At 42.8% G+C, this 13,395-nt stretch overlaps 1 protein-coding gene and 1 non-coding gene across 2 annotated transcripts in view; both read left to right on the top strand.

Annotated features, from left to right (window-relative positions):
• LOC126475049 (large neutral amino acids transporter small subunit 1) overlaps positions 1-13,395 on the top strand; it is a 381,454-nt gene that overhangs the window by 140,913 nt on the left and 227,146 nt on the right. The gene's annotated exons all lie outside the window — the stretch shown is intronic.
• Trnat-ugu (transfer RNA threonine (anticodon UGU)) lies at positions 217-291 on the top strand. The gene has a single exon. It is a non-coding gene; the product is annotated as a tRNA-Thr (tRNA).

The following is a 13,395-nucleotide window of genomic DNA, read 5'->3' as shown; positions in this document are numbered from 1 at the left end:
ATATGCTGTTTGTATTATAAAGAGTAAAGACCCTTGGAACACAGTGGTGTAGGTAGAATCATATGCCGGTGACCATGACAAACGGAGCAACCCCTCAGTTATGCACACTGAGCCACTGTACGCAGCCCTTGAAGGTAGTGGTGTGGACATGTTGAGAATGTGGATCTCACGGGGAGCATGCAAGGGATAAGTCCCTGCAGACGCACTATCCTCTGTGCCCACGGTGGCTCAGATGGATAGAGCGTCTGCCATGTAAGCAGGAGATCCCGGGTTCGAGTCCCGGTCGGGGCACACATTTTCAACATGTCCCCAATGAAGTACATCAACGCCTGTTTGCAGCTAGGGTGTCCATTTAATTATCATTTAAGTGGAAAGACGTTGTGTTGACGGTGACGTCGTCTTCCGTTCCGTTGTGTTGACACATTCAGACACCCGGTCCGGTATACTCTCATCACTCAAAGCAGCTTTGTTTCTCAGAGAATAAATTGCAGGTCACTTCTACAGCGGAGTGCTGTAAGCGTAATGCTATAGCAGCCTCAGTTAAACTACCGGACAGCAACCGACAGTGTTTCTGCGTAACACACGCTACGCCGCCCTCCGCCGGTAGCTTCCAGAGGGAATCTTCCCATCCGTTCGTAGCGCCGCAACAGGTGGTTCCGGCCGTCACTGGCTCAAAGTAAACCCGTCACGGGCGCGCTGCCGACTGAAGGTGCAGCGCGAAGCAAGGATCAGCCTCTCCCTGTCCCAATTTCGCGCACGCGCGTTGCCTTACCCACTATTCAGAGCAGCATTACAAAGTGTGCAGAAAACAAAAAATAATACGTAGATAAAACAACCAATCAAAATGGTTTTACACAAACTAAAAAGTAAAGTTTTAGTAAATGCAAGCAGTCGCAGCAGTAAATTTATTGTTTTTGGATGTTAAATACACAGGTCCAAGTCGTGCTTTTTTTCCCACTGAAGACAAATAATATTCGTTCCCTTCTTGTATTCCGTGTTGTTATGCTCTGGTCGAAAGAATTTCTTGGAAAAACCGAACGTTTCCATCCCGCCTGGGAAGCACATCTTTAAGGTATGTTGTAGCTTCTGTGAACATCTGATAAACAACCTGGCTTCCTAGTGACTAAGATGAAATTTCGATTCCGCGTTTTGCCGAACACAGGCGTGACGTCACACGTTTCCGGAACTCGAGTGCAAATTGGCCGTTGTGGCTTGCTGTGGTCCGGTATTGCTATCGCTCTACAGAGGAAAACATGGTGTATAGCAGCAACCGACAACGGCCAATTTCCATTCGAGTTTTGCAGACATGTGACGTCACGCGTATGCTCCGCGAGGCCCACGAGAAAGAAAGGCCGTGGTGCGTACGTCACAGCGCGTGACACTGCAGGTCTTAAAGAGTTCCAGCAGCCGTCTCCGGCGGGGAGCGAGTAACTGTTTCAGACGAGTTTAATAATTATTGACTGCTCGTTGAAATGCGTATAAGCTCTCGATAGCACACGAAAAATTTAAGACCTTTAGTGGTTACCTTATCAGTTACGTATTTATTTCCTATGTTCCTGCACGGAACTGAGTTATCTCGTTCGCCCGGTATGCCCGGGAGGTCACGGAATCGATATTTCAACTCAGTCATTGGGAAGCCACGTTGTGCACAAGATGTTCATAGATGACGTTCTCTGCAGATAGTATGGTTCAAATGGCTCTGAGGTCATCAGTCCCCTAGAACTTAAACTACTTAAACCTAACTAACCTAAGGACATCACACACATCCATGCCCAAGGCAGGATTCGACCTGCGACCGTAGCAGTCGCCCAGTTCCGGACTGAAGCGCCTAGAACCGCTCGGACACAGTGGCCGGCCATGATGACTGATGGTGAATAGGTAGGCTAGTAATTTTACGAGATGTTTGTGTATATAGTGGTGTAGAGACGTGTGTATAAAAATGTATGCACTGCCAGTACGTAGATACAAATGATTGGTTTTCTATTATTTCGCTATATGTCGAATCTGAAAGCGTGCATTATATTCTCTAATTTTATTTAAAAATGCTTCTATTCATTACATTCGTGCAGAACTAGAATTTTTAGGGATTTCTCTGGCTCACCTAGTGCTAGATGAGAGATTTTGCCACGAGACCAACACAAACCAGCCGTCACTCCCTTCCATTTCATTGCCTTATGGTGTCCACATTTTGATCCATCGTCCCGTGATGACTAATTTATCATTAACATAGTCAGTTAATATATGGAGATGGTATCTGTTCTTTCGGACATGTCCGAAAGAAGAGATACCCTCGGTGACCATGCAGCGCTCTAGAAAGAGATGATAATAAAATCAAGACCATACGATGTCAACAGGCGTTGATATACATCAATGGGGACAGTTGAAAATGTGTGCCCCGACCGGGACTCGAACCCGGGATCTCCTGCGTCCGAAAGAACAGATACCATCTCTATATATAGTTCAGGCTAATCGGCCATGACCTTTTTCTTCTGTGCGGATGCACACATATTGCCCAAACTCTCTTACGGGACTCGGCCAGATTGTCTGCCGCGAGTAATGAGTCTAGTGCCAGGGGCACTACGAATATAGTGTGTGGACATAAAGTTGGGAATGTGGGTCTCACGGGGAGCGTGCAAGGGATAAATCCCTGTAGTCGCACTATCCTCTGTGCCCTCGGTGGCTCAGATGAATAGAGCGTCTGCCATGTAAGCAGGAGATCCCGGGTTCGAGTCCCGATCGGGGCACACGTTTTCAATTGTCCCCTTTGATGTATATCAACGTCTGTCGACAGCGTATGGTCTTGATTTGATTATCTTTTCTTTCTAATCAGTTAACAGATCACAATCAAATGCAGCCTCACCAAGAGCCTCCCACGTTCCACATGTAAATTTGCGACCCTCTGTCGTACAGCCTTTAAATGATGGCGTCGTTGTGAATCTTCAAGCGTCTTGGAAGCTGTAAGAGACGCGTGCCACTCAGTGTCTAAAATGCGACGGGCCTCCAACTGTTCCACTGTCTCTGTAGCTCTGAAGACGGCCTGACGTTCTGCATCCAAGAGATTGCTCTGAGGTTTGTTGGATTCGAGTAACTTTCGCACATTGAGCTCTCTTAGAATTATGCGCAAAATCAGACTTACTTCGACGAGACTTGTAGTAATAGATTTTTTTTAAATGTGCTGCGCGGGCTTACCGTAGGATTTCACTGTCGTATCTCGACCAAAACTCTCCAGCTATGCCACGTGGTGTAGGAACCAGGCGCACAATAACACTGGATTTGTGCTGTCACAGAATAATCTGTAGACACTAGGACTCGCCGACCATCGCACCAGCGTCGTCTGCATACCACTCACGTGTACGATATTTAAAAAAAGGTCAATAACATTCAAAACGATATAACTGTCTCAGTAGCCTATGGTCTTCCTCAGGGTTCAAGTAATCTACATACCAAAAACATCGGAATGACTTCAGCAGTAGAGTTATGAAAATGTACCAGAGTGAGTTACTTTCGCAATTAATAATAGGGCTACTGGTATTAGTATGGAAGTATGGATTAAATACGTCGAGAATTGAATAAGCATTGCATTGATTACTTTGAATCATATTACGTGGAACATATCAACCAATGAAAGCATTTTCAAAAATATGATAAAGTTCAAAAGTGAAAGAGTAAATAGCTTTTCCAAAGAGTAAATATTTTTACTTTTTTTTCTTCATCCCGGTTCAAGCTATCTCACGTCAAATTTCATGGATATCGGTTCAGCGATTTAGTCGTGGCAACGTAAGAGGCAGAATTTCTCTCACATTTATAATATAGTATGGATTTTCCGCTTTGAAAAAATATTAGCAACTGATGTTCCTACCTCTTCCAGCACTACAAACGCTACAGTAGTATTTTCTGTGCAACGGACACATATTCGGGAGAGCGGCAGTTAAAACCTTCCTCTAGCCACCCAGATAGAGGCTGTACGCAACTGTTCGCTAGCAAACGTGTGATTCCTGCGTCATACACTGAAATTCCGAGTGTGTAGTGCGAGGGGACTCACTGCCGGTGGGCAGTGAGTGCTGCCGCTTTTACCACTTGAATGATGAAACAAAAAATACTGTATTTGACAGACGAATCATCTTTCTTCTAACAAATGCAAGATACGCAATGTGTTCAGCCCACTCCGGCGCTTGCGGTTCTGGAACATACGTTCATTCTCTGCGGTGTTTCGGAAATACCTGCCTGCCCTGAATAACGGCATAGGTAGGTGCACCCGAATATGGTTGCAAAGACTACACTATATATCACTACTAGCGACAAGAGTGAAAGAGAACTCAACATAGGTTTTACTGTGATTTCTCTAAATCACTTAAGGAGAATACCGGGACGCTTCCTTTGAAAGGTCACGGCCCATTTCTTTCCTCAAGTCGATTTTGTAGTCGACGGGTCATTAAAACTAAATCTTTCTTTCTTCCATGAAGGCTGCAGTCGTGCTATGAGTATAGTCCACATTTACATCTACTCTCCACAAGGCAGCCTACGATGTGTGGCTGTGGGTACTTCTGGTAGCACCATTGTTTCTCCCATTTCTATCCCATTCCTGAGAGATGCGTTTGAAGAAAAACTGTTGCTAAGCATCCACATGATAGTTTTTCTAGAAGTTTCCCACATTATCAACGGAGTACTAAACGAATTCGTAAACGAACGTGCGCACTTTTTGGGTTCTTTTCTATCAACCTTATGTGGCAAGGATCCCAAAGTAACGAAAAACATTCACGAATCGGTTGAATGAAGGTTTGCTCTTTCATTATAAAGGAATTGCCTCTTTCCTATAGACAATAGCATCATCTGCGAACCATCTCACGAGACTTCCTACATTATTCACCAGATCATTTGCGTATAACAAAGTCCAGTATACAGTTACAAAGCAGTCAGAATTCCATCAATTTACATTTTGCTCACTAAGCGACAGTAAAGAAAGCCTTTCTGAGGCAACACCGCTCCACATTGGGTTTCATTATCTCATGTCTTCTGAATTTCATGATAAATTCCAACGCGATTTCAATTTGCGGAATCTGTATACATTTCAACAGAGGTGACTTTCATCTTCTAGAATGTCGTAATTTAAGTTCTACAGTAGATCGACAGAAGCGATGTAGGACTCTTAGTTACGTGCACGTGTATCGCACGACACTCTCTTAACGTAAGCAAGTTAGCAGAAGCAAAATAATGTCACTGGGATATTCTTGGTGCGGAGAGAATTTGCCGTAGTAGCACGTACAGCCGGCCAGGGTGCCGGAGAATACTAACAGTTGCGTCAGTTGATTTTCCCGGAACGTCGGTGTACGCATCACAACAGGGAATTCACTGTCACCCGCTGCTGCTCCTCGGAGTCACTCGAATCGTGGGAAGGTTGTGACCTCCATCTGGCTACACACCGGGACCTGTAATATCGCTACGCCGTCGTGTTGTGTGGATGGCCTATTCAATGCGTAATCACCGCAGTTGATCGTGGGCACAATAATAGCGACGCACGAAAGGCACGCGAATACGACAGACAGCTGAAATCCAGAGGTGGTTCTCTCTCTAGTGCCACAATGTCCTTTCAATATGTTATTTACAAAAAATAAAGTTATTGGAATGTTTTATTCTGTTTACTGTATAAGAGCAAAGCATTGTAATGATTAATAAGAGTGTTTGCGCGGCCATCAACCGCAGCAACCACAAAATATTCGTTTTGTAAATGTAAACGCCTTTTTCTTGCTACAGTGTACTTTGTTCCAGACGCGTTTCGCCTCTTACTTTAAGGCTTCTTCAGTGGAATACAGATTTGTTTTGATATGGTACATTTAAGGATTATAAAACAGTTCACGTCTTGTTTTTTACGTAAATAAGTGATTATTCTCAGATATTCGGGTTTTCGGCTGGCATCGGCGTTTCTTCTCACCTGGCCACATGCTGTAGATCGCACTATAACTTTCATGGACAGATTAATAACTTAATCTGTCTACCGTATTTTCAATAGTGTTTTCACTTTGCCAACGTATCTGCTTTTCGGTGTTATAGCTTCAATATCAGGGCTTCAGTTGCTATGTGAGGACCTTCATTGCGACTTCAAGACGCCAGAAATATTCTTCTGTAATTCAGTATTCTAACACATTTCCGCAAATTTCAATTAAGAAGGCTGTATAATTTCTACACATACGCTTTTCTACCCCCCCCCCCCCCTCCCCATGAACCATGGACCTTGCCGTTGGTGGGGAGGCTTGCGTGCCTCAGCGATACAGATAGCCGTACCGTAGGTGCAACCACAACGGAGGGGTATCTGTTGAGAGGCCAGACAAACGTGTGGTTCCTGAAGAGGGGCAGCAGCCTTTTCAGTAGTTGCAAGGGCAACAGTCTGGATGATTGACTGAGCTGGCCTTGTAACAATAACCAAAACGGCATTGCCGTGCCGGTACTGCGAACGGCTGAAAGCAAGGGGAAGCTACAGCCGTAATTTTTCCCGAGGGCATGCAGCTTTACTGTATGATTACATGATGATGGCGTCCTCTTGGGTAAAATATTCCGGAGGTAAAATAGTCCCCCATTCGGATCTCCGGGCGGGGACTACTCAAGAGGATGTCGTTATCAGGAGAAACAAAACTGGCGTTCTACGGATCGGAGCGTGGAATGTCAGATCCCTTAATCGGGCAGGTAGGTTAGAAAATTTAAAAAGGGAAATGGATAGGTTGAAGTTAGATATAGTGGGAATTAGTGAAGTTCGGTGGCAGGAGGAACAAGACTTCTGGTCAGGTGACTACAGGGTTATAAACACAAAATCAAATAGGGGTAATGCAGGAGTAGGTTTAATAATGAATAGGAAAATAGGACTGTGGGTAAGCTACTACAAACAGCATAGTGAACGCATTATTGTGGCCAAGATAGATACGAAGCCCACACCTACTACAGTAGTACAAGTTTATATGCCAACTAGCTCTGCAGATGACGAAGAAATTGAAGAAATGTATGACGAGATAAAAGAAATTATTCAGATTGTGAAGGGAGACGAAAATTTAATAGTCATGGGTGACTGGAATTCGAGTGTAGGAAAAGGGAGAGAAGGAAACATAGTAGGTGAATATGGATTGGGGGACAGAAATGAAAGAGGAAGCCGCCTGGTAGAATTTTGCACAGAGCACAACATAATCATAACTAACACTTGGTTTAAGAATCATGAAAGAAGGTTGTATACATGGAAGAACCCTGGAGATACTAAAAGGTATCAGATAGATTATATAATGGTAAGACAGAGATTTAGGAACCAGGTTTTAAATTGTAAGACATTTCCAGGGGCAGATGTGGACTCTGACCACAATCTATTGGTTATGACCTGTAGATTAAAACTGAAGAAACTGCAAAAAGGTGGGAATTTAAGGAGATGGGACCTGGATAAACTAAAAGAACCAGAGGTTGTACAGAGATTCAGGGAGAGCATAAGGGAGCAATTGACAGGAATGGGGAAAATAAATACAGTAGAAGAAGAATGGGTAGCTTTGAGGGATGAAGTAGTGAAGGCAGCAGAGGATCAAGTAGGTAAAAAGACGAGGGCTAGTAGAAATCCTTGGGTAACAGAAGAAATATTGAATTTAATTGATGAAAGGAGAAAATATAAAAATGCAGTAAGTGAAACAGGCAAAAAGGAATACAAACGTCTCAAAAATGAGATCGACAGTAAGTGCAAAATGGCTAAGCAGGGATGGCTAGAGGACAAATGTAAGGATGTAGAGGCCTATCTCACTAGGGGTAAGATAGATACCGCCTACAGGAAAATTAAAGAGACCTTTGGAGATAAGAGAACGACTTGTATGAATATCAAGAGCTCAGATGGAAACCCAGTTCTAAGCAAAGAAGGGAAAGCAGAAAGGTGGAAGGAGTATATAGAGGGTTTATACAAGGGCGATGTACTTGAGGACAATATTATGGAAATGGAAGAGGATGTAGATGAAGATGAAATGGGAGATATGATACTGCGTGAAGAGTTTGACAGAGCACTGAAAGACCTGAGTCGAAACAAAGCCCCCGGAGTAGACGAATATTCCATTGGAACTACTGACGGCCGTGGGAGAGCCAGTCCTGACAAAACTCTACCATCTGATGAGGAAGATGTATGAGACAGGCGAAATACCCTCAGACTTCAAGAAGAATATAATAATTCCAATCCCAAAGAAAGCAGGTGTTGACAGATGTGAAAATTACCGAACTATCATCTTAATAAGTCACAGCTGCAAAATACTAACACGAATTCTTTACAGACGAATGGAAAAACTAGTAGAAGCCAACCTCGGGGAAGATCAGTTTGGATTCCGTAGAAACACTGGAACACTTGAGGCAATACTGACCTTACGACTTATCTTAGAAGAAAGGAAAGGCAAACCTACGTTTCTAGCATTTGTAGACTTAGAGAAAGCTTTTGACAATGTTGACTGGAATACTCTCTTTCAAATTCTAAAGGTGGCAGGGGTAAAATACAGGGAGCGAAAGGCTATTTACAATTTGTACAGAAACCAGATGGCAGTTATAAGAGTCGAGGGACATGAAAGGGAAGCAGTGGTTGGGGAGTAAGACAGGGTTGTAGCCTCTCCCCGATGTTGTTCAATCTGTATATTGAGCAAGCAGGAAAGGAAACAAAACAAAAATTCGGAGTAGGTATTAAAATTCATGGAGAAGAAATAAAAACTTTGAGGTTCGCCGATGACATTGTAATTCTGTCAGAGACAGCAAAGGACTTGGAAGAGCAGTTGAATGGAATGGACAGTGTCTTGAAAGGAGGATATAAGATGAACATCAACAAAAGCAAAACAAGGATAATGGAATGTAGTCTAATTAAGTCGGGTGATGCTGAGTGAATTAGATTAGGAAATGAGGCACTTAAAGTAGTAAAGGAGTTTTGCTATTTGGGGAGCAAAATAACTGATGATGGTCGAGAGGATATAAAATGTAGGCTGGCAATGGCAAGGAAAGCGTTTCTGAAGAAGAGAAATTTGTTAACATCCAGTATTGATTTAAGTGTCAGGAAATCATTTCTGAAAGTATTTGTATGGAGTGTAGCCATGTATGGAAGTGAAACATGGACGATAAATAGTTTGGACAAGAAGAGAATAGAAGCTTTCGAAATGTGGTGCTACAGAAGAATGCTGAAGATTAGATGGGTAGATCACATAACTAATGAGGAAGTATTGAATAGGATTGGGGAGAAGAGAAGTTTGTGGCGCAACTTGACCAGAAGAAGGGATCGGTTGGTAGGACATGTTTTGAGGCATCAAGGGATCACAAATTTAGCATTGGAGGGCAGCGTGGAGGGTAAAAATCGTAGAGGGAGACCAAGAGATGAATACACTAAGCAGATTCAGAAGGATGTAGGTTGCAGTAGGTACTGGGAGATGAAAAAGCTTGCACAGGATAGAGTAGCATGGAGAGCTGCATCAAACCAGTCTCAGGACTGAAGACCACAACAACAACAACAACGCTTTTCTAGCATGTTAACGTCAGGATGATGTAACAAACGAAGTCGTGACGACGCCACCGTGACTTCGAAATGTGTTTGAAAATGCTATCGACAAGACACCAGGCGGATTTTATTATTAAACTGAAATACTCTTCATTCCAGAAAAAAGGAAAGACAGCCTGCACGTAATAATAGATTTCTTTCCCCTTTCGAATACGGCCAACTATGGAACACCTGGAACTTAAGGTCTTACCCTTTCCTTTCCTCTCTTCTCAGAATCACTTCATTCTCTTACTTCTTTTCTTTCTTTCCTCCTCGGGAATGTACATCTAAATGTACATGACTTCGCTGCATTTTGCGCTTTAATGCCTGACAGAAGGTCCTTCGAAACGTCTTCAGACTATTTCTCTACCCTTCCACTTTCTAACAGAGCATGGGCAAAAATGAACACCTAACTTTCACAGGATGGCAACACTCACAATGTGAACAAAAACAAACGAACAGACAAAAACACTGTTATTGTGGGGAGGGAGAAACACACACAACTTCAGTTCAATTTACAAAAGTGAAGTCTAAATAATACAGCACAAGAAATACTGCAGAATGGCAAAAACTACAAAGTGCATATGTGAATCGAAGTCTGTTGCATCAACCGCTGCTAGCAAGGAGGGAAGAAGCAGAGGTTTGGAGAATATGTAACGAATCACCGTAAGTAACGTGTACACCAACTTTATAAACAAAATGCTATTTTAACATAAAACAACCCAAAATGTAAAAACTAATGTATCAAATTTGCAGAATAACAACTAAGATGCTTTATAAATAAAAACGAAACGCGTCTGGTGTAATTCTCTTTAATTAAACTGCAGTAAGCTCAAGACGGAAAACAAATAACAGATGAACACCTAAGTCTTCCTGTACGAGCTCTGAATTCTCTTATTTTATTATGATGATGATGATGATTTCTCCCTGTGTAGAGCGACGATAGTAAAACATTTTCACGTTCAGAGGAGAAAGTTGGTGATTGAAATTTCCTGAAACGATATCGCCACAACGAAAAACGCTCTTATTTTTATGACTGCTATCTCAACTCGCTTATCGTCTCCGTGACACTCTCTCCCCTATTTCGCGATAATACAACATATAGCAACTTGAGGACCCCCCTTTCAGCGGTTTTTCTTAAAATTATTTCATGGAGTTCACCTTACATCTGAATTATTCCTTCTTTTGGAGCGTCTCTAGTGTAATACCAGTTTCGTATGTGTTTCTTTTAATCTCTTCTACACAGAGTTGAACTTCAATAATGAGATGAATCTCTGTGTATAAAAGGCAATATCCCGACTGACTGACTCAACATCGCGCAGTCCAAACCACTAAGGATAGAAACTTGAAATTTTCAGAGGTTGGTGATCTTATACTGTAGGCGTCGTTTAAGAAGGGAGTTTAGATATTTCATCCCTAAGGGTTTAGATAAGGTGTGGAAGACTTTGGGGATAGGGAAAATAACGTGAACAGTGGTAGTAATGGGATGGTTGCGTTTGACGGTCAACAACGCAGGTAAGGCACGTGTCGCACTGGACTGTGAGTGTTAAGTACGGAGTAGGCCTCACTGCAAGTTGTTTACGAGTAGTGCACACTTCGTATTTGCTTTCAGAGGCCGAGGTCGACGTGCAAGAGGGCAAATTTTGGGGGTCCGATTAGCTGAAGCATCAGTAACCAATACAGCCAGCTTATTGAATGTTTCAAGAGTAACTGTTTCAACAGTCACGACAGCCTACACAAAACATGGAAAGACATCATCGCGTAAACGTAATAGTGGGCGCAAATCAAAACTAGATGACAGAGATCGTCGTACGCTATACAGTACTGTGTCAATACAAAACTACGGCGGCGAAAGCGACTATAGAGCTGAATAGCTATCTTAGGGAACCCGTATCTATCGACACTGTCCGCCGAGAGAGACGAGGTGCTATGCCGAAACACGTCATATGGTCCGACGAGTCAGCGTTTTCGTTATTTCCAACATCGGGCCGGATTTACGTCTCGAGAACGCCAAAAGAAGCCTACAATCCTTATTGCTTAATTCCAAAGAATAAGCGTGGAGGTGGAAGCGTGATGGTGTGGGCAACCATATCATGTTACTCTGATGGTCCCATCATTACTCTCAAAGGCAGTGATACAGCCAACGATTATGAGAACATTTTAGGTGATCAGGTGCACCTCATGATTCAAATGTTATCCCCCAACAATGATGCCATACTTCAGGACGATAAAGCACCCATTCACACGGCCAGGACAGTACAATCGTGGTATGAGAATCATGCAACTGAACTGCAGCGTCTTCCCTGGCCAGCACAGTCCCCGGCCTTGAACGTTATCGAACCGTTGTGAGCGGCATTGGCGCGCAGACTCCGGAGCAGATTTCCGCCTTCGTCGTCACTCCAGGAGTTAGACGAGGTTCTGATCGAGGAGTGGCATAACATTTCACTGGACTATACAATCATTTTATGCCAGTATTCCAAGAAGAATCGCAGCTGTATTGCGTGCAAATGGGGGGGTCCAGTCGCTTATTAATAAACCATTCCCAAATAAGTAGAGGTATCTCCCATACATATAGAATATCGCTATTATGGCAGTTTTGAAGCTAGACTACGGTAATTGGTATTTGGTTTCTCGAACAGAAATAAAAAAATCAGGTTTTTTTTGGAAATTTAACCCCTGAGAAGGTGAAAGTTTTTTGAAAAGTAATCATTATTAAAGAATTGCTAAAGTATTTTTAAAGCCACATCTATGAAAACTGGTATTTGACTTCTCTGTTACAAGTAAAAATCAGTATTTCATTGATTTTGGAAGTTCAACCCGTAAGCGGGTAAAATAGAAGATGGCATGTTTTCTCGAAAATATTTCATTATGAAAGCTACACCTATGAAAATTTGTATTTGGTTTCTCGGTTAAAAATAAAAAGGGACTTGTTTCACTATTTTTGGAAAGCCAGCCCCTAAGAGGATGAAATAGGCGGTGAAAATTTTTAGGAAAATGCCGGCCGTTGTGGCCGAGCGGTTCTAGGCGCTTCAGTCCGGAACCGCGCGACTGCTGCGGTCGCAGGTTCGAATCCTGCCTCGGCATGGATGTTTGTGTGATGTCCTTAGGTTAGTTAGGTTTAAGTAGTTCTAAGTTCTAGCGGACTGATGACCTCAGACGTTAAGTCCCATAGCGCTCAGAGCCATTTGAACCATTTTTTTTTTTTTTTTTTAGGAAAATATTTCGTCATATGAAAAAAAGTTTGAAGCTAAATCTGTGACAAATGGTATTTCACTTGCATGTAAAGAAATAGGTTAGAGGATGAAAGTTTCTTTGGAAATATCACAAGAACTCGAAAGGCATTATTAATAAAAACTTTGGACTCCAACTACCAAAATTGCGTTTCGGTCAGAAGTACATTCGGAAAAGACCATGCTTCTATGCCCTTAATTAGCGTTTTTAGAAGGTTTTTGTAATTTGTGAACAACACAAAATCGGTTAAAGTAAACCGAAAACATCTATGCAGAATGTAGTCTACGGGTGCGAAACAGTGGGCGCTAAGGCAGTTGATTATATTTTTATTCAGTCAGTTTTCGGCCATTCTTACCACATGTCCATAATGTTTCAACTGTCGTATCCGCATTGTGTCCGTCATCTCTACGGTGTATTTACAGAGCTTATTCTCCAAAATCCCATCACTTTCCTCAAATGTCAGAATTTTCGTGTTAATTTTTCTTCCCTTCTTTGAAAGTTCTCCGAAATATCCCTTTTCATGGGCTTACTTTAATAACTTTGTGGGAACGTCGCCTGGTGCAGAGGGCCATACAGGTGTTTACAGGCAGCCCTTCGTTGGAGGCCTCTTCCTCCGCTCCGTATCAGCAGCCCGCCGCCGCCGCCGCCGCCGC

This window comes from Schistocerca serialis, chromosome 4 (assembly GCF_023864345.2).
Source record: "Schistocerca serialis cubense isolate TAMUIC-IGC-003099 chromosome 4, iqSchSeri2.2, whole genome shotgun sequence".
In the NCBI taxonomy this organism is placed as follows: domain Eukaryota; kingdom Metazoa; phylum Arthropoda; class Insecta; order Orthoptera; family Acrididae; genus Schistocerca; species Schistocerca serialis.
Note: the sequence above shows the minus strand (reverse complement) of the source record. Positions and strands in the feature narration are given on the sequence as shown.